The sequence below is a fragment of the Liolophura sinensis genome, chromosome 3 (genome assembly GCF_032854445.1).
Source record: "Liolophura sinensis isolate JHLJ2023 chromosome 3, CUHK_Ljap_v2, whole genome shotgun sequence".
NCBI lineage: Eukaryota > Metazoa > Mollusca > Polyplacophora > Chitonida > Chitonidae > Liolophura > Liolophura sinensis.
Genome location: NC_088297.1, coordinates 101,700 through 125,062, shown reverse-complemented (window position 1 = coordinate 125,062; position 23,363 = coordinate 101,700).

The following is a 23,363-nucleotide window of genomic DNA, read 5'->3' as shown; positions in this document are numbered from 1 at the left end:
TACACAACAATTGAATCAAACCTTTCAGGTGTTATTTCAAGATATCTAAAACGCTATCTAGTTAGCAACAAAGGCTTCAAAGGCTTAATTTGTGCTCTTGTGTACACAGTGCTTATTAGTATACGGACCCTGTCTGTGGAATTTTGTGTATATGTCGTCATACACTCAGTTATACTGTGGACTTTCCCTCTTGTAAATATTGCCTCTGTGCATTTTTCAGCATTGTGTAAGTACTTTAGTATTTGTATAGATATTGCTATCATTTCTTGTTAAACTTAAGTATTTTAGCACTTGTAAAAGTCTTGTTATCTGTTCCTGTTAAATGTAATAAATTGTTGAAAAATAAAATCTGCTGGTTTTGGTTACTTTTTTGTGCGGCTAAACTGTCGTGTATTTCGAACAAGCCATCTCTTTATAATACAGACAGTTTGGGTCGTAACATTATTTATTTATTTATTTGGTGTACTGGGGGAAACCCACGACTACCCGCAGGTTGCCAGAAGACCTCCTCATGGAGGGCAAAAAGAGGAAGCCAGCCTGAGCTGGACTTGAACTCACAGCGACCGCATCGGTTGGAAGCCCATTGCAGGGCGATGGCGTGCTGACCCCCTCGGTAACTGAGGCCCTCCTCAAACAAAAATTAAATAAGTAAAATATAAAACGTTTTGAGGCCGATAGAAAATCATGTGTTTCTCTAACTGATTTCACTCCAATTTATTCTTTCATCCAGCGTGTTGACAGAGTCAGTGGAATTCGGATGTTTAAATGGTTTCAAGCAACGAAGTATCATTACTTCAAGATATTAATATAACCTGAAGTCAGGCAGCTTCTAAACCTGGATCACTGTGTTTTCCTGAATCGTTGATTAAATCAATTTACACCATACTGAATCTCTGTTGCACCGTAAACACAATGTTTACCTTGTAAATATTGTAATTATTGTAATAGCATGTTGATGACAATGTTTACCTTGTAACTGAGCGTGCTAATATAATGATTACAATGTTCACCTTGTAACTCAGCATGCTAATATAATGATTACAATGTTTGTCTAGTAAATGAGAAAGCTATTATAATGATTACAATGTTTACCTTGTCACTGAACGTGCTATTATAATAATTTTAATGTTCATTTTGTAACTGAACACGGTATTAGGTAATTACAATGTTCATCTTGTAACCTAATATGCTATTATGATGATTACAATGTTCATCTTGTAATGAAATATGCTAATATAATGATTGCAATATTCATTTTGTAACTGAGCATGCTATTATAATGATTACAATGTTTATTTTGTAACTGATGATGCAAATATAATGATTGCAATGTTCACCTTGTAACTGAGCATGCTATTATAATGATTACAATGTTCATCTTGTAACTGAGCATGCTATTATACTGATTTCAATGCTCATCTTGTAACAGAGCATACTAGCATACTGATTACAATGTTAATTTTGTAACTGAGCATGCTATTATACTGATTATAATGTTCATCTTGTAACAGAGCATACTAGTATAATGATTACAATAATAATTTTGCAACTGAGCATGCTATTATACTGATTACAATTTTCATCTTGTAATTGAGCATGCTATTATAATGATTACATTGCTCATCTTGTATTTGAGCATACTATTATAACGATTAAAATGTTCATCTTGTAACTGAGCATACTAATATAAGGATTACAGTGTTAATTTTGTAACTGAGCATGCTATTTTATTGATTACAATGTTAAGTTTGTTACTGAGCATGCTATTATACTGATTACAATGTTCATCTTGTAATTGAGCATGCTATTATAATAATTACAATGTTCATGTTGTAACTGAACATGCTATTATACTGATAACAATGTTCATCCTGTAACTAAACATAACATTATAATAATTACAATGTTCGTTTTGTAACTAAATATGCTATTATACTGATTACAATGTTCATCTTGTAACTGAACGTCCTAATATAATGATTACAATGTTCATCTGGTAACTGATTGAGTGCTTGGGTTTTAACGTCGTTCTCTCTGGTAACTGAACATGTTATTATAATAATTACAATGTTCATCTTGTATTTGAGCATACTAGTATAATGATTACATTGTTAATTTTGTAACTGAGCATGCTATTATACTGATTATAATGTTCATCTTGTAACTGAGCATACTAGTATAATGATTACATTGTTAATTTTGTAACTGAGCATGCTATTATACTGATAACAATGTTCATCTTGTAATTGAGCATGCTATTATAATGATTACAATGTTTATGTTGTAACTGAACATGCTATTATACTGATAACAATGTTCATCTTGTAACTAAGCATGATATTATAATAATTACAATGTTCATTTTGTAACTGAACATGCTATTATAATGATTACAATGTTCATCTTGTAACTGAACGTCCTAATATAATGATTACAATGTTCATCTTGTAAGTGAACATGTTATTATAATGATTACAATGTTCACCTTGTAAATGAACATGCTATTACAATAATTACAATATTTATCTTGTAACTGAACATGCTATTATATCGATTACAATCCTCACGTTTTAACTGAACGTGCTAATATAATGATTACAATGTTTATCTTGTAACCGAAGATACTATTATAATAATTACAAAGGGTGTCTTGTAACTGAACATGCTATTATAGTAATTACAATAATCACCTTGTAACTGAACATGCTATTATAATGATTACAATGTTCACCATGTCTCCGAAAGTGATATTATAATAGTTTAAATGTTCATTTTGAAACTGAACACGGTATTAGGTTATTGCAATGTTCATCTTGTAACCGAGTATGCTATTTTAATGATTACAATGTTCATCTTGTAACTGAGCATGCAATTACAATGATTACAATGTTCATCTTGTAACTGACCATGCTGTTATTATGATTACAATGTTCATCTTGTAACTGAACATGCTAATATAATGAATACAAGGTTCTTTTTGCAACTGAACATGCTTTTATACTGATTACAGTGTCCAATTTGTAACTACATATGCTATAATAATGATTACAATGTTCATATTGTAATGAAATATGCTAATATAAAAATTGCAATATTCATTTTGTAACTGAGCATGCTATTATATTGATTACAATGATGATTTTGTAACCGTTGACGCCATTATAATGATTACAATGTTCACCTTGTAACTGAACATGCTATTATAATGATTTTAATGTTCACCTTGTCACTGAACGTGCTATTATAATAATTTAAATGTTCATTTTGTAACTGAACACGGTATTAGGTTATTATAATGTTCATCTTGTAACTGAATATGCTATTATAATGATTGCAATGTTCATCTTGCCACTGAACATTCGACTATAATGATTTCAATGTTTATTTTGTAACTGAACACGCTATTAAATTATTACAATGTTCATCCTGTAACTGAACATGCTATTATAATGATTACAATGTTCATCTTGTAACTGAGCACATTATTATAATAATTACAATGTTCATCTTTTAACTGAATATGCTATTGTAATGATTACAATGTCCATTTTGCAACTGAGCATGCTTGTATACTGATTACAATGTTCACCTTGCAACTGATGATGTTTTTATAATGATTACAATGTTCATCTTGTAACTGAACATGCAATTATAAGGATTACAATGTTCACTTTGTAACTGAACATGCTATTACAATGATTACAATGTTCATCTTGTAACTGAACATGCTATTATGTCGATTACAATCTTCATCTTGCAACTGAGCATGATATTATAATAATTACAATGTTCATCTTGTAATTGAACCTGCTAATATAATGAATACAATGTTCATTTTTTAACTGATGATGTTATTATAATGATTACAATATTCATCTTGTAACTGAATATGCTAATGTAATGATTACAATGTCCATTTTGCAACTGAGCATGCTTTTATACTGATTACAATGTCCACCTTGTAACTGAACATGCTATAATAATGATTTCAATGTTCATCTTGTAACTGAGCATGTTTTTATAATGATTACAATGTTCACCTTGTAACTGAACATGCTTTTATAATGATTACAATGTTCATCTTGTAACTGAGCACATTATTATAATGATTACAATGTTCATCTTGTAACTGAATATGCTATTGTAATGATTACAATGTCCATTTTGCAACTGAGCATGCTTGTATACTGATTACTAGGTTAACCTTGCAACTGATGATGTTTTTTTAATGATTAAAATGTTCATCTTGTAACTGAACATGCAATTATAAGGATTACAATGTTCACTTTGTAACTGAACATGCTATTACAATGATTACAATGTTCATCTTGTAACTGAACTTGCTATTATGTCGATTACTATCTTAATCTTGCAACTGGGCATTATTTTATAATGATTACAATGTTCATCTTGTAATTGAACGTGCTAATATAATGATTACAATGTTCACCTTGTAACTGATGATGCAATTATAATGATTGCAATGTTCATATTGTAACAGAGCATACTAGTATAATGATTACAATGTTAATTTTGTAACTGAGCATGCTATTATACTGATTACAATGCTCATCTTGTAACTGAGCATACTAGCAAAATGATTACAATGTTTATTTTGTAACTGAGCATGCTATTATACTGATTACAATGTTCATCTTGTTACAGAGCATACTAGTATAATGATTACAATATTAATTTTGTAACTGAGCATGCTATTATACTGATTACAATTTTCATCTTGTAATTGAGCATGCTATTGTAATGATTACATTGCTTATCTTGTATTTAAGCAAGCTATTATAATGATTACAATGTTCATCCTGTAACTGAGCATACTAGTATAATGATTACATTGTTAATTTTGTAACTGAGCATGCTATTATACTAATTACAATGTTCATCTTGTATTTGAGCATGCTATTATAATGATTACAATGTGTATGTTGTAACTGAACATGCTATTATACTGATAACAATGTTCATCTTGTAACTAAGCATGATATTATAATAATTACAATGTTCATTTGTAACTGAACATGCTATTTTAATGATTACAATGTTCATCATGTAACTGAACGCCCTAATATAATGATTACAATGTTCATCTTGTAAGTAAACATGTGATTATAGGGATTACAATGTTCACCTTGTAAATTAACATGCTATTACAATACTTACAATATTAATCTTGTAACTGAACATGCTCTTATATTGATTCCAATCCTCACGTTGTAACTGAACGTGCTAATATAATGATTACAATGTCTATCTTGTAACTGAAGGTGCTATTATAATAATTACAAAGGTTGTCTTGTAACTGAACATGCTATTATAGTAATTACAATAATCACCTTGTAAATGAACAAGCTAATATAATGATTACAATGTTCACCTTGTCACTAAAGGTGATATTATAATAAATTTAATTTCGTTTTTGTAACTGAACACGGTATTAGGTTTTTGCAATGTTCATCCTGTAACCGAATATGCTATTATATTGATTACAACGTTTATCTTGTAACTGACCATGCTATTACAATGATTACAATGTTCATCTTGTAACTGACCATGCTGTTCTAATAATTACAATGTTCATCTTGTAACTGAACATGCTAAAATAATAATTACAATGTTCATTTTGCAAATGAACATGCTTTTATACTGATTACAATGTTCATCTTGTAACTACATATGCTATAATAATGATTACAATGTTCATCTTGTAATGAAATATGCTAATATAAAAATTGCAATATTCATTTTGTAACTGAGCATTCTATTATATTGATTACAATGATGATTTTGTAACCGTTGACGCTATTATAATGATTACAATGTTCACCTTGTAACTGAGCATGCTATTATAATGATTTTAATGTTCACCTTGTCACTGAACGTGCTATTATAATAATTTTAATGTTCATTTTGTAACTGAACACGGTATTAGGTTATTATAATGTTCATCTTGTAACTGAATATGCTATTATAATGATTACAATGTTCATCTTGCCACTGAACATTCTATTATAATGATTTCAATGTTCACTTTGTAACTGAACACGCTATTAAATTATTACAATGTTCATCTTGTAACTGAGCACGCTACTGTAATGATTACAATGTTCACCTTGTAACTGAGCACATTATTACAATGATTACTATGTTCACCTTGTAACTAAATATGCTATTGTAATGACTACAATGTCCATTTTGCAACTGAGCATGATATTATAATGATTATAATGTTCATCTTGTAATTGAACGTGCTAATATATTGAATACAATGTTCATTTTGTAACTGATGTTGTTATTATAATGATTGCAATAATCATCTTGTAACTGAAAATGCTAATGTAATGATTACAATGTCCATTTTGCACCTGAGCATGCTTTTATACTGATTACAATGTCCACCTTGTAATTGAACATGCTATTATAATGATTACAATGTTCATCTTGTAACTGAGCATGTTTTTATAATGATTACAATGTTCACCTTGTAACTGAACATGCTTTTATAATGATTACAATGTTCATCTTGTAATTGAACGTGCTAATATAATGAATACAATGTTTAATTTGTAACTGATGATGATATTATAATGACTACAATATTCATCTTGTAAGTGAATATGCTAATGTAATGATTACAATGTCCATTTTGCACCTGAGCATGCTTTTATACTGATTACAATGTCCACCTTGTAATTGAACATGCTATTATAATGATTACAATGTTCATCTTGTAACTGAGCATGTTTTTATAATGATTACAATGTTCACCTTGTAACTGAACATGCTTTTATAATGATTACAATGTTCATCTTGTAATTGAACGTGCTAATATAATGAATACAATGTTTATTTTGTAACTGATGATGTTATTATAATGATTACAATGTTCATCTTGTAACTGAACATGCTATTATGTCGATTACAATCTTCATCTTGTAACTGAAAATGATATTATAATGATTACAATGTTTATCTTGCAACTGAGCATGCTATTATATTGATTACAATGTTCACTTCTGAACTGAACATGTTATTATAACTATTACAATGTTCATCTTGTAACTGGGCATGTTTTTATAATGATTACAATGTTCACCTTGTAACTGAACATGCTATTATAATGATTACAATGTTCATCTTGTAATTGAACGTGCTAATATATTGAATACAATGTTCATTTTGTAACTGATGATGTTATTATAATGATTACAATATTCATCTTGTAACTGAACATGCTATTATGATTACAATTTTCATCTTGTAACTGAGCTTTCTATTATAATGATTATAATGTTTACCTTGTAACTGAGCGTGCTCATTAACTGATTACAATGTTCATCTTGTAACTGAACATGCTATTATAATGATTACAATGTCCATTTTGCAACTGAGCATGCTTTTATACTAATTACAATGTTCACCTTGTAACTGATGATGTTTTTGTAATGATTACAATGTTCATCTTGTAACTTAGCATGCTATTATAATGATGACAATGTTCATCTTGTAAATGGTCATGTTTTTATAATGATTACAATGTTCACCTTGTAACTGAACATGCTATTATAATGATTACAATGTTCATCTTGTAATTGAACGTGCTAATATATTGAATACAATGTTCATTTTGTAACTGATGATGTTATTATAATGATTACAATATTCATCTTGTAACTGAACATGCTATTATGATTACAATTTTCATCTTGTAACTGAGCTTTCTATTATAATGATTATAATGTTTACCTTGTAACTGAGCGTGCTCATTAACTGATTACAATGTTCATCTTGTAACTGAACATGCTATTATAATGATTACAATGTCCATTTTGCAACTGAGCATGCTTTTATACTAATTACAATATTCATCTTGTAAGTGAATATGCTAATGTAATGATTACAATGTCCATTTTGCAACTGAGCATGCTTTTATACTGATTACAATGTTCATTTTGTAAATGAGCACGCTATTATACTGTTTACAATGTTCATCTTGTAACTGAGCATGCTATTATAATGATTACAATGTTCATCTTGTAGCTGAACATGGAATTATAATGATTACAATGTTCACATTGTAACTGAACATGCTATAACAATGATTACAATGTTCATCTAGTAACTGAACATGCTATTATGTCGATTACTATCTTTATCTTGTAACTGAAAATGATATTATAATGATTACAATGTTTATCTTGCAACTGAGCACGCCATTATTATGATTACAATGTTCACTTCGTAACTGAACATGCTATTATAACTATTACAATGTTCATCTTGTAACTGGGCATGTTTTTATAATGATTACAATGTTCACCTTGTAACTGAACATGCTATTATAATGATCACAATGTTCATCTTGTAATTGAACGTGCTAATATAATGATTACAATGTTCATTTTGTAACTGATTATGTTATTATAATGATTACAATATTCATCTTGTAACTGAACATGCTATTATGATTACAATTTTCATCTTGTAACTGAGCTTTCTATTATAATGATTACAATGTTTACCTTGTAACTGAGCGTGCTAATATAATGATTACAATGTTCACCTTGTAACTGAGCATGCTAATATAATGATTACAATGTTTATCTTGTAACTGAGCATGCTATTATAAAACACGGGTCTCTTTAACTGGATTTAGTCTTTTTCAGCTAAGGGGAAAAATGAAAGATTTAGTCTGGATAATGTGTGGGGATAAGATGAGCTTTTTAGCGTGTATTTGGGCCAAACTGCATCTTTGTACCGTTGATCGTTGAGAAGAAATAGAAGGCATTTCTCAATTTTGGCACTTAAAAGATCGTGCCAGCTAGGAAATCAGCTCTAACCCCAGTGTTCCATGTGGGATTACAGAGAACAATTGGTTCCGCAGCTTTTATGATCGTTTCTCTTTTCAGTCATTATAGCAAGGTTTCTCAACAATCGACAAAAAAAAATGAAAATAAATCAGCAGAGAACTATCTGCAATTCGTGGTATCCCGTGCCTTGACAGGTGTAAGGCAACCTGATTTTTAAGTAACACCGCGCAGTGATTGCTTTCAAGCTTTTAATCTTTCTTTCATACTTGCATTACAATGTGACGTCAAACCCAATCATCCAGTCATTCGGTGATTACTGTTACGCAACAATTGAATCAAACCTTTCAGGTGTCATTTCAAGATATCTAAAACGCTATCTAGTTAGCAACAAAGGCTTCAAAGGCTTAATTTGTGCTCTTGTGTACACAGTGCTTATTAGTATACGTACCCTGTCTGTGGAATTTTGTGTATATGTCGTCATACACTCAGTTATACTGTGGACTTTCCCTCTTGTAAATATTGCCTCTGTGCATTTTTCAGCATTGTGTAAGTACTTTAGTATTTGTATAGATATTGCTATCATTTCTTGTTAAACTTAAGTATTTTAGCACTTGTAAAAGTCTTGTTATCTGTTCCTGTTAAATGTAATAAATTGTTGAAAAATAAAATCTGCTGGTTTTGGTTACTTTTTTGTGCGGCTAAACTGTCGTGTATTTCGAACAAGCCATCTCTTTATAATACAGACAGTTTGGGTCGTAACATTATTTATTTATTTATTTGGTGTACTGGGGGAAACCCACGACTACCCGCAGGTTGCCAGAAGACCTCCTCATGGAGGGCAAAAAGAGGAAGCCAGCCTGAGCTGGACTTGAACTCACAGCGACCGCATCGGTTGGAAGCCCATTGCAGGGCGATGGCGTGCTGACCCCCTCGGTAACTGAGGCCCTCCTCAAACAAAAATTAAATAAGTAAGTAAAATGTAAAACGTTGTGAGGCCGATAGAAAATCATGTGTTTCTCTAACTGATTTCACTCCAATTTATTCTTTCATCCAGCGTGTTGACAGAGTCAGTGGAATTCGGATGTTTAAATGGTTTCAAGCAACGAAGTATCATTACTTCAAGATATTAATATAACCTGAAGTCAGGCAGCTTCTAAACCTGGATCACTGTGTTTTCCTGAATCGTTGATTAAATCAATTAACACCATACTGAATCTCTGTTGCACCGTAAACACCATCCTGAATCTCTGCTGCACAGTAAATACCATCCTGAAACTCTGCTACACAGTAAGCACCATCCTGAATCTCTGCTGCACAGTAAACACCGTCAGGAATTTTACACTGACTGCGATCAGATAGCATTTTTCTGTATAGACATGTATGTCGCTGTGCAACTGACGATTAGATAACATTTATCTGTAAAGACATGTATGTCTCTGCGCCATTTACTGTACCTATGTCTTTCACTTCAGGCAAACCTTAGTCCTCCCATACATAACCCCACCTGACAAGGCTCCTACTCAGGCTATTTTATTTCCTAGTGAAAGGAAGGCTTTAAGCATACATGTTTGTACATATAATATTAGTGGTGCGAGTTTTCAGTAATCCACAATTAACATATAACAGACCTATCAAAACCCTCACAGAATCCAAACGAAGTCCACCGTAAGCACTCTGGAAAAAACATTTTAGGAGCTCAAGTACGGCTGTATCGAATTTTTTATTTCATTTCTAACATGAGATCACAGAGCTGTTACATTTATCTGTCAAAACCGTTAGTTTAATAAGGTACATATTTGTCCTGAAAGAAAGAGACAAAGTTATTGATCTCATTAACGTACGTGTACCTGCCGACGAGCATCAGTTACCATTGTCAGCAAGACTAGTCCCGATATAGAAGAACCGTAGAGAAAACCATCAAAGAATTGGGGTCGAATTTTCTGATCTTATTGCAGTCAGATTAATTTCACAGATATCGTATTTTACACATTTGGCCCATTGCCAGTACGCTGCAAATAGGGGTGCGAAACAATGCATGTATTTTTCATTGAGGAATGAAGAAAATGGTTTTAAAAAAGGACAAACTTAAGTTCTCTTAAATATGCATACCTGTAGTTTCCGTTTTGAAAGGCTAAACAGTCTAACAAAGGGCCACTTGACTTAAGAACATGCCTATTACAATATTACATGTAATTAACATAAATACGATATGATGGAGTTTAGTTAAACTAAGGTGATTATACCAGAGTTCAGTTACAACATGAAGATTGTAAACGATATAATAGCATGTTCAGTTACAAGATGAATATTGTAATTTTTGTAATAGCATATTCACTTACAAGGTGAACATTGTAATCATTATAATAACATGTTCAGTTACCAGAGAGAACAACGTTAAAACCCAAGCACTCACTCAGTTACCAGATGAACATTGTGATCATTATAATAGGACGTTCAGTTACAAGATGAACATTGTAATTAATATAATAGCATGCTCAGTTACAAAATTAATATTGTAATTATTATACTAGTATGCCCAGTTACAAGATGAACATTGTAATCAGTATAATAGCGTGCTCAGTTACAAGATGAACATTGTAATCATTATAATAGCATGTTCAGTTACCAGATGAACATTGTAATCATTATATTAGGACGTTCAGTTACAAGATGAACATTGTAATCAATATAATAGCATATTTAGTTACAAAATGACCATTGTAATTATTATAATCTTATGCTTAGTTACAAGATGAACATTGTTATCAGTATAATAGCATGTACAGTTACAACATGAACATTGTAATCATTATAATAGCAAGCTCAATTACAAGATGAACATTGTAATTATTATAATCTTATGCTCAGTTACAAGATGAACATTGTAATCATTATAATAGCATGCTCAAATACAAGATGAAAATTGTAATCAGTATAATAGCATGCTCAGTTACAAAATTAACATTGTAATCATTATACTAGTATGGTATGTTAGAAGATAAAAATTGTAATCAGTATAATAGCATGCTCAGTTACAAGATGAACATTGTAATCATTATAACAGGATGCTCAGTTACAAGGTGAACATTGCAATTATTATAATTCCATCATCAGTTACAAAATAAACCTTGTAATCATTATAATAGCATGCTCAGTTACAAAATGAATATTGCAATCATTATATTAGCATATTTCATTAAAACATGAACATTGTAATCATTATAATAGCATATATGGTTACAAGATGAACATTGTAATTACCTATTACCGTGTTCAGTTACAAAATGAACATTAAAATTATTATAATAGCACGTTCAGTGACACGGTGAACATTGTAATCATCATAATAGCTTGCTCAGTTACTAGACGAACATTGTAATCATTATATTAGCACGTTCATTTAAAACATAAAGATTGTAAACGATATAATAGACTGTTCAGTTACAAGATGATTATTGTAATTTTTGTAATAGCATATTCATTTACAAGGTGAACATTGTAATCATTATAATAACATGTTCAGTTACCAGAGAGAACGACGTTAAACCCCAAGCAGTCACTCAGTTACCAGATGAACGTTGTAATCATTATATTAGGACGTTCACTTACAAGATGAACATTGTAATCAATATAATAGCATATTCAGTTACAAAATGATCATTGTAATTATTATAATGTTATGCTAAGTTACAACATGAACATTGTTTTCAGTATAATGGCATGTTCAGTTACAACATGAACATTGTAATCATTATAATAGCATGCTCAATTACAAGATGAACATTGTAATCAGTATAAAAGCATGCTCAGTTACAAACTTAACATTGTAATCAGTAAAATAGCATGCTCAGTTACAAAATTAACATTTTAATCATTATACTAGTATGCTCAGTTACAAGATAAACATAGTAATTATTATAATAGCATGCTCAAATACAAGATGAGCAATGTAATCATTATAAGAGCATGCTCAATTACAAGATGAAAATTGTAATCAGTATAATAGCATGCTCAGTTACAAAATGAACATTGTAATCTTTATACTAGTATGCCCAGTTACATGATGAACATTGTTATCAGTAAAATAGCATGTTTAGTTTCAACATGAACATTGTAATCATTATAATAGCATGCTTAGTTACAAGATGAACATTGTAATCATTATAATAGCATGCTCAGTTACAAGGTGAACATTGCAATCATTATAATTGCATCATCAGTTACAAAATAAACATTGTAATCATTATAATAGCATGCTCAGTTACAAAATGAATATTGCAATTAGTATATTAGCATATTTCATTACAAGATGAACATTGTAATCATCATAATAGCATTTTCGTTTACAAGATGAACATTGTAATTACCTAATACCGTGTTCAGTTACAAAATGAACATTAAAATTATTATAAAAGCACGTTCAGTGACAAGGTGAACATTGTAATCATTATAATAGCTTGCTCAGATACTAGACGAACATTGTAATCATTATATTAGCATGCCTAATTACAGGACGATCATTGCAATTAATATAATAGCATCCTCAGTTACAAGATGAACATTGTAATCATTATATTAGAACGTTCGGTTACAACATGAAGATTGTAAACGATATAATAGCATGTTCAGTTAGAAGAAAAATAGTGTAATTTTTGTAATAGCATATTCATTTACAAAATGAACATTGTAATCATTATAATAACATGTTCAGTTACCAGAGAGAACGACGTTAAACCCCAAGCACTCACTCAGTTACCAGATGAACATTGTAATCATTATATTAGGACGTTCAGTTGCAAGATAAAAATTGTAATCAATATAATAGCATATTCAGTTACAAGGTGAACATTGTAATCATTATAAAAACATGCTCAGTTACAAGATGAACATTGTAATCATTGTAATAGCAGGTTCAGTTACAAGGTGGACATTGTAATCAGTATAAAAGCATGCTCAGTTGCAAAATGGACATTGTAATCATTACATTAGCATATTCAGTTACAAGATGAATATTGTAATCATTATAATAACATCATCAGTTACAAAATGAACATTGTATTCATTATATTAGCACGTTCAATTACAAGATGAACATTGTAATCATTATAATATCATGCTCAGTTGCAAGTTGAAGATTGTAATCAACATAATAGCATGTTCAGTTACAAAGTGAACATTGTAATCCTTATAATTGCATGTTCAGTTACAAGATGAACATTGTAATCATTAAAAAAACATCATCAGTTGCAAGGTGAACATTGTAATCAGTATACAAGCATGCTCAGTTGCAAAATGGACATTGTAATCATTACAATAGCATATTCAGTTACAAGATGAATATTGTTTTCATTATAATAATGTGCTCAGTTACAAGGTGAACATTGTAATCATTATAAAAGCATGCCCAGTTACAAGATGAACATTGTAATAGTTAAAATATCATGTTCAGTTATGAAGTGAACATTGTAATCATTATAATAGCTTGCTCAGATACTAGACGAACATTGTAATCATTATATTAGCATGCCTAATTACAGGACGATCATTGCAATTAATATAATAGCATCCTCAGTTACAAGATGAACATTGTAATCATTATATTAGAACGTTCGGTTACAACATGAAGATTGTAAACGATATAATAGCATGTTCAGTTAGAAGAAAAATAGTGTAATTTTTGTAATAGCATATTCATTTACAAAATGAACATTGTAATCATTATAATAACATGTTCAGTTACCAGAGAGAACGACGTTAAACCCCAAGCACTCACTCAGTTACCAGATGAACATTGTAATCATTATATTAGGACGTTCAGTTGCAAGATAAAAATTGTAATCAATATAATAGCATATTCAGTTACAAGGTGAACATTGTAATTATTATAAAAACATGCTCAGTTACAAGATGAACATTGTAATCATTGTAATAGCAGGTTCAGTTACAAGGTGGACATTGTAATCAGTATAAAAGCATGCTCAGTTGCAAAATGGACATTGTAATCATTACATTAGCATATTCAGTTACAAGATGAATATTGTAATCATTATAATAACATCATCAGTTACAAAATGAACATTGTATTCATTATATTAGCACGTTCAATTACAAGATGAACATTGTAATCATTATAATATCATGCTCAGTTGCAAGTTGAAGATTGTAATCAACATAATAGCATGTTCAGTTACAAAGTGAACATTGTAATCCTTATAATTGCATGTTCAGTTACAAGATGAACATTGTAATCATTATAAAAACATCATCAGTTGCAAGGTGAACATTGTAATCAGTATACAAGCATGCTCAGTTGCAAAATGGACATTGTAATCATTACAATAGCATATTCAGTTACAAGATGAATATTGTAATCATTATAATAATGTGCTCAGTTACAAGGTGAACATTGTAATCATTATAAAAGCATGCCCAGTTACAAGATGAACATTGTAATAGTTAAAATATCATGTTCAGTTATGAAGTGAACATTGGAATTATTATAATAGCATGCTTAGTTGCAAGATAAACATTGTAATCATTATAATATCATTTTCAGTTACAAGATGAAGATTGTAATCGACATAATAGCATGTTTAGTTACAATATGAACATTGTAATCCTTGTAATAGCATGTTCAGTTACAAAGTATACCATATGTAGTTACAAAATGAACATTGTAATCATTATAAAAAAATCATCAGTTACAAGGTGAACATTGTAATCAGTATAAAAGCATGCTCAGTTGCAAAATGGGCATTGTAATCATTACATTAGCATATTCACTTACAAGATGAATAGTGTAATCATTATAATAACATCATCAGTTACAAAATAAACATTGTATTCATTATATTAGCACGTCCAATTGCAAGATGAACATTGTAATCATTATAAAAGCATGTTCAGTTCCAAGGTGAACATTGTAATCATCATATAAACATGCTCAGTTACAAGATGAACATTGTAATCATTATAGTAGCATGCTCAGGTATAAGGTGGACATTGTAATCAGTATAAAATCATGCTCAGTTGCAAAATGGACATTGTAATTATTACATTAGCATATTCAGTTACAAGATGAATATTGTAATCATTATAATAACATCATCAGTTACAAAATGAACATTGTATTCATTATATTAGCACGTCCAATTGCAAGATGAACATTGTAATCATTATAAAAGCATGTTCAGTTACAAAATGAACATTGTAATCATTATAATTGCATGTTCAGTTACAAGATGAACATTGTAATAATTATAAAAACATCATCAGTTGCAAGGTGAACATTGTAATCAGTATACAAGCATGCTCAGTTGCAAAATAGACATTGTAATCATTACAATAGCATATTCAGCTACCAGATGAACATTGTAATCATTAAAATAACATCATCAGTTACAAAATGAACATTGTATTCATTATATTAGCACGTTCAATTACAAGATGAACATTGTAATCATTATATTAGCACGTTCAATTACAAGATGAACATTTTAATCATTATAAAAACATCATCAGTTGCAAGGTGAACATTGTAATCAGTATACAAGCATGCTCAGTTGCAAAATGGACATTGTAATCATTAGAATAGCATATTCAGTTACAAGATGAACATTGTAATCATTACAATAGCATATTCAGTTACAAGATGAACATTATAATAACCTAATACCGAGTTCAGTTACAAAATGAACATTAAAATTATTACAATAGCACGTTCAGTGACAATGTGAACATTAAAATCATTATAATAGCGTCAACGGTTACAAAATCATTATTGTAATCAATATAATAGCATGCTCAGTTACAAAATGAATATTGCAATTATTATATTAGCATATTTCATTACAAGATGAACATTGTAATCATTATTATAGCATATGTAGTTGCAAGATGAACATTGTAATCAGTAGAAAAGCATGTTCAGTTGCAAAATGAACATTGTAATCATTATATCAGCATGTTCAGTTTGAAGATGAACATTGTAATCATAATAACAGCATGGTCAGTTACAAGATGAACATTGTAATCATTGTAATAGCATGCTCAGTTACAAGATGAACATTGTAATCATTATAATAGCATATTCGGTTACAGGATAAACATTGCAATAACCTAATACCGTGTTCAGTTACAAAATGAACAATAAAACTATTATAATATCACTTTCAGTGACATGGTGAGCATTGTAATCATTATAATAGCATGTTCAGTTACAGGGTGATTATTGTAATTACTATAATAGCATGTTCAGTTACAATACACCCTTTGTTATTATTATAATAGCATCTTCAGTTACAAGATAAACATTGTAATCATTATATTAGCACGTTCAGTTGAGACGTGAGGATTGTAATCGATACAATAGCATGTTCAGTTACAAGATAAATATTGTAATTATTGTAATAGCATGTTCATTTACAAGGTGAACATTGTAATCATTATAATAACATGTTCACATTCAACATGAACATTGTAATCATTATATTAGGACGTTCAGTTACAAGATCAACATTGTAATCATTATAATAGCATGTTCAGTTACAAAATGAACATTGTAATTATTATAATATCATGCTTAGTTACAAGATGAACATTGTTATCAGTATAATAGGATGTTAAGTTACAACATAAACATTGTAATCATTATAATAGCATGCTCAGTTACAAGATGAATATTGTACATTTGGTAATAGCATATTCATTTACAAGGTGAACATTGTAATCATTATAATAACATGTTCAGTTACCAGAGAGAACGACGTTAAAACCCAAGCACTCACTCAGTTACCAGATGAACATTGTAATCATTATATTAGGACTTTCAGTTACAAGATGAACATTGTAATCAATATAATAGAATATTCAGTTACAAAATGAACATTGTAATTATTATAATAGCATGCTCAAATACAAGATGAGCAATGTAATCATTATATTAGCATGCTCAATTACAAAATGAAAATTGTAATTAGTATAATAGCATGCTCAGTTACAAAATAAACATTGTAATCATTATACTAGTATGCCCAGTTACAAGATGAACATTGTAATCAGTATAATAGCATGCTCAGTTACAAGGTGAACATTGTAATCATTATAAAAACATGCTCAGTTACAAGGTAAACATTGTAATCATTATAATAGCATGTTCAGTTAGAAATTGGACATTGTAATCAGTATACAAGCATGCTCAGTTGCAAAATGGACATTGTAATCATTACAATAGCATATTCAGTTACAAGATGAACATTGTAATCATTATAATAATGTGCTCAGTTACAAGGTGAACATTGTAATCATTACAATAGCGTGCTCAGTTACAAGATGAACATTGTAATCATTGTAATAGCATGTTTAGTTACAAAAAGAACATTGTAATCCTTATAATTGCATGTTCAGTTACAAGATGAACATTTTAATCATTATAAAAACATCATCAGTTGCAAGCTGAACATTGTAATCAGTATACAAGCATGCTCAGTTGCAAAATGGACATTGTAATAATTACAATAGCATATTCAGTTACAAGATGAACATTGTAATCATTATAATAATGTGCTCAGTTACAAGGTGAACATTGTAATCATTACAATAGCGTGCTCAGTTACAAGATGAACATTGTAATCATTATAAAAACATGCCCAGTTACAAGATGAACATTGTAATAGTTAAAATAGCATGTTCAGTTACGAAGTGAACATTGTAATCATTATAATATCATTTTCAGTTACAAGATGAAGATTGTAATCGACATAATAGCATGTTCAGTTACAAGATGAACATTGTAATCATTGTAATAGCATGTTCAGTTACAAAGTAAACATTGTAATCATTATAATAGCGTCAACGGTTACAAAATCAGCATTGTAATCAATATAATAGCATGCTCAGTTACAAAATGAATATTGCAATCATTACATTAGCATATTTCATTACAAGATGAACATTGTAATCATTATTATAGCATATGTAGTTACAAGATGAACATTGTAATCATTATAATAGCATGCTAAGTTACAAGATGAACATTGTAATCATTATAAAAACATCATCATCAGTTACAAGGTGAACATTGTAATCAGTATAAAAGCATGCTCAGTTGCAAAATGGACATTGTAATTATTACATTAGCATATTCAGTTACAAGATGAATACTGTAATCATTATAATAACATCATCAGTTACAAAATGAACATTGTATTTATTATATTAGCACGTTCAATTACAAGATGAACATTGTAATCAATATAATATCATGCTCAGTTGCAAGATGAAAATTGTAATCGACATAATAGCATGTTCAGTTACAAGATGAACATTGTAATCATTGTAATAGCATGTTCAGTTACAAAGTGAACATTGTAATCCTTAAAATTGCATGTTCAGTTACAAGATGAACATTGTAATCGTTATAAAAACATCATCAGTTGCAAGGTGAACATTGTAATCAGTATACAAGCATGCTCAGTTGCAAAATTTACTTTGTAATCATTACAATAGCATATTCAGTTACAAGATGAACATTGTAATCATTATAAAAATGTGCTCAGTTACAAGGTGAACAATTTAATCATTACAATGGCGTGCTCAGTTACAAGATGAACATTGTAATCATTATAAAAACATCATCAGTTACAAGGTGAACATTGTAATCAGTATAAAAGCATGCTCAGTTGCAAAATGAACATTTTAATCATTACATTAGCATATTCAGTTACAAGATGAATATTGTAATCATTATAATAACATCATCAGTTACAAAATGAACATTGTATTCATTATATTAGCACGTTCAATTACAAGATGAACATTGTAATCAATATAATATCATGCTCAGTTGTAAGATGAAGATTGTAATCGACATAATAGCATGTTCAGTTACAAGATGAATATTGTAATCATTGTAATAGCATGTTCAGTTACAAAGTGAACATTGTAATCCTTAAAATTGCATGTTCAGTTACAAGATGAACATTGTAATCAATAAAATATCATGCTCAGTTGCAAGATGAAGATTGTAATCGACATAAAAGCTTGTTCAGTTACAAGATGAACATTGTAATCATTGTAATAGCATGTTCAGTTACAAAGTGAACATTGTAATCCTTATAATTGCATGTTTAGTTACAAGATCAACATTGTAATCATTATAAAAACATCATCAGTTGCAAGGTGAACATTGTAATCAGTATACAAGGATGCTCAGTTGCAAAATGGACATTGTAATGATTACAATAGCATATTCAGTTACAAGATGAACATTGTAAGAATTATTTTTAGAATAAATCGCTTCCAAACTCTGGTATATTCACCTTAGTTTAACTAAACGCCGTCATATCGTATTTATGTTAATTACATGTAATATTGTAATAGGCATGTTCTTAAGTCAAGTGGCCCTTTGTTAGACTGTTTAGCCTTTCAAAACGGAAATTACAGGTATGCATATTTAAGAGAACTTAAGTTTGTCCTTTTTTAAAACCATTTTCTTCATTCCTCAATGAAAAATACATGCATTGTTTCGCACCCCTATTTGCAGCGTACTGGCAATGGGCCAAATGTGTAGAATACGATATCTGTGAAATTAATCTGACTGCAATAAGATCAGAAAATTCGACCCCAATTCTTTGATGGTTTTCTCTACGGTTCTTCTATATCGGGACTAGTCTTGCTGACAATGGTAACTGATGCTCGTCGGCAGGTACACGTACGTTAATGAGATCAATAACTTTGTCTCTTTCTTTCAGGACAAATATGTACCTTATTAAACTAACGGTTTTGACAGATAAATGTAACAGCTCTGTGATCTCATCATGTTAGAAATGAAATAAAAAATGCGATATAGACGTACTTGAGCTCCTAATATGTTTTTTCCAGAGTGCTTACGGTGGACTTCGTTTGGATTCTGTGAGGGTTTTGATAGGTCTGTTATATGTTAATTGTGGATTGCTGATAACTCGCACCACTAATATTATATGTACAAACATGTATGCTTAAAGCCTTCCTTTCACTAGGAAATAAAATAGCCTGAGTAGGAGCCTTGTCAGGTGGGGTTATGTATGGGAGGACTAAGGTTTGCCTGAAGTGAAAGACATAGGTACAGTAAATGGCGCAGAGACATACATGTCTTTACAGATAAATGTTATCTGATCGTCAGTTGCACAGACCGGCCCGGATAGCACAGTTGGTAGAGCGTCCGCTTCGGTACCGGTAGATCCAGGATCAATCCTTGGTCGAGTCACTCCTAAGACTTTAAAAGAGGAAGTTGTAGCTTCCTCGTTTGGCGTTCAGTATTAAAGGGGAAAGTGCAACGACTGGTTGACCCGTTTCAGTATAATGGCTCGGGCGGGGCGGCTTACTTGCCTTCGGTAAGTCGTCTAAAAGATGCAGCACTAAATAAAAGAGCGGTGAAAATCCGTCCTGCAACAAGGAGGCACATTACACGTGCATGCACCTCTAATGATTCCTTCGTCGTCATATGACTGAAAAATTGTTGAGTACGACGTTAAACCCCAAGCACTCACTCACTCACTCAGTTGCACAGCGACATACATGTCTATACAGAAAAATGCTATCTGATCGCAGTCAGTGTAAAATTCCTGACGGTGTTTACTGTGCAGCAGAGATTCAGGATGGTGCTTACTGTGTAGCAGAGTTTCAGGATGGTATTTACTGTGCAGCAGAGATTCAGGATGGTGTTTACGGTGCAACAGAGATTCAGTATGGTGTTAATTGATTTAATCAACGATTCAGGAAAACACAGTGATCCAGGTTTAGAAGCTGCCTGACTTCAGGTTATATTAATATCTTGAAGTAATGATACTTCGTTGCTTGAAACCATTTAAACATCCGAATTCCACTGACTCCGTCAACACGCTGGATGAAAGAATAAATTGGAGTGAAATCAGTTAGAGAAACACATGATTTTCTATCGGCCTCACAACGTTTTACATTTTACTTACTTATTTAATTTTTGTTTGAGGAGGGCCTCAGTTACCGAGGGGGTCAGCACGCCATCGCCCTGCAATGGGCTTCCAACCGATGCGGTCGCTGTGAGTTCAAGTCCAGCTCAGGCTGGCTTCCTCTTTTTGCCCTCCATGAGGAGGTCTTCTGGCAACCTGCGGGTAGTCGTGGGTTTCCCCCAGTACACCAAATAAATAAATAAATAATGTTACGACCCAAACTGTCTGTATTATAAAGAGATGGCTTGTTCGAAATACACGACAGTTTAGCCGCACAAAAAAGTAACCAAAACCAGCAGATTTTATTTGTCAACAATTTATTACATTTAAGAGGAACAGATAACAAGACTTTTACAAGTGCTAAAATACTTAAGTTTAACAAGAAATGATAGCAATATCTATACAAATACTAAAGTACTTACACAATGCTGAAAAATGCACAGAGGCAATATTTACAAGAGGGAAAGTCCACAGTATAACTGAGTGTATGACGACATATACACAAAATTCCACAGACAGGGTCCGTGTACTAATAAGCACTGTGTACACAAGAGCACAAATTAAGCCTTTGAAGCCTTTGTTGCTAACTAGATAGCGTTTTAGATCTCTTGAAATGACACCTGAAAGGTTTGATTCAATTGTTGTGTAACAGTAATCACCGAATGACTGGATGATCGGGTTTGACGTCACATTGTAATGCAAGTATGAAAGAAAGATTCAAAGGTTGAAAGCAATCACTGCGCGGTGTTACTTAAAAATCAGGTTGCCTTACACCTGTCAAGGCACGGGATACCACGGATTGCAGATAGTTCTCTGCTGATTTATTTTCATTTTATTTTGTCGATTGTTGAGAAACCTTGCTATAATGACTGAAAAGAGAAACGATCATAAAAGCTGCGGGACCAAGTGTTCTCTGTAATCCCACATGGAACACTGGGGTTAGAGCTGATTTCCTAGCTGGCACCATCTTTTAAGTGCCAATATTGAGAAATGCCTTCTATTTCTTCTCAACGATCAACGGTACAAAGATGCAGACCAAATACACGCTAAAAAGCTCATCTTATCCCCACACATTATCCAGACTAAATCTTTCATTTTTCCCCTCAGCTGAAATAGACTAAATCCAGTTAAAGAGACTCGTGTTTTATAATAGCATGCTCAGTTACAAGATAAACATTGTAATCATTATATTAGCATGCTCAGCTACAAGGTAAACATTGTAATCATTATATTAGCACGCTCAGTTACAAGGTAAACATTGTAATCATTATAATAGAAAGCTCAGTTACAAGATGAAAATTGTAATCATAATAGCATGTTCAGTTACAAGATGAATATTGTAATCATTATAATAACTTCATCAGTTACAAAATGAACATTGTATTCATTATATTAGCACGTTCAATTACAAGATGAACATTGTAATCAATATAATAGCATGTTCAGTTACAAGGTGAACATCGTAATCATTATAAAAACATGCCCAGTTACAAGATGAACATTGTAATAGTTATAATAGCATGTTCAGTTACGAAGTGAACATTGTAATCAATATAATAGCATGCTCAGTTGC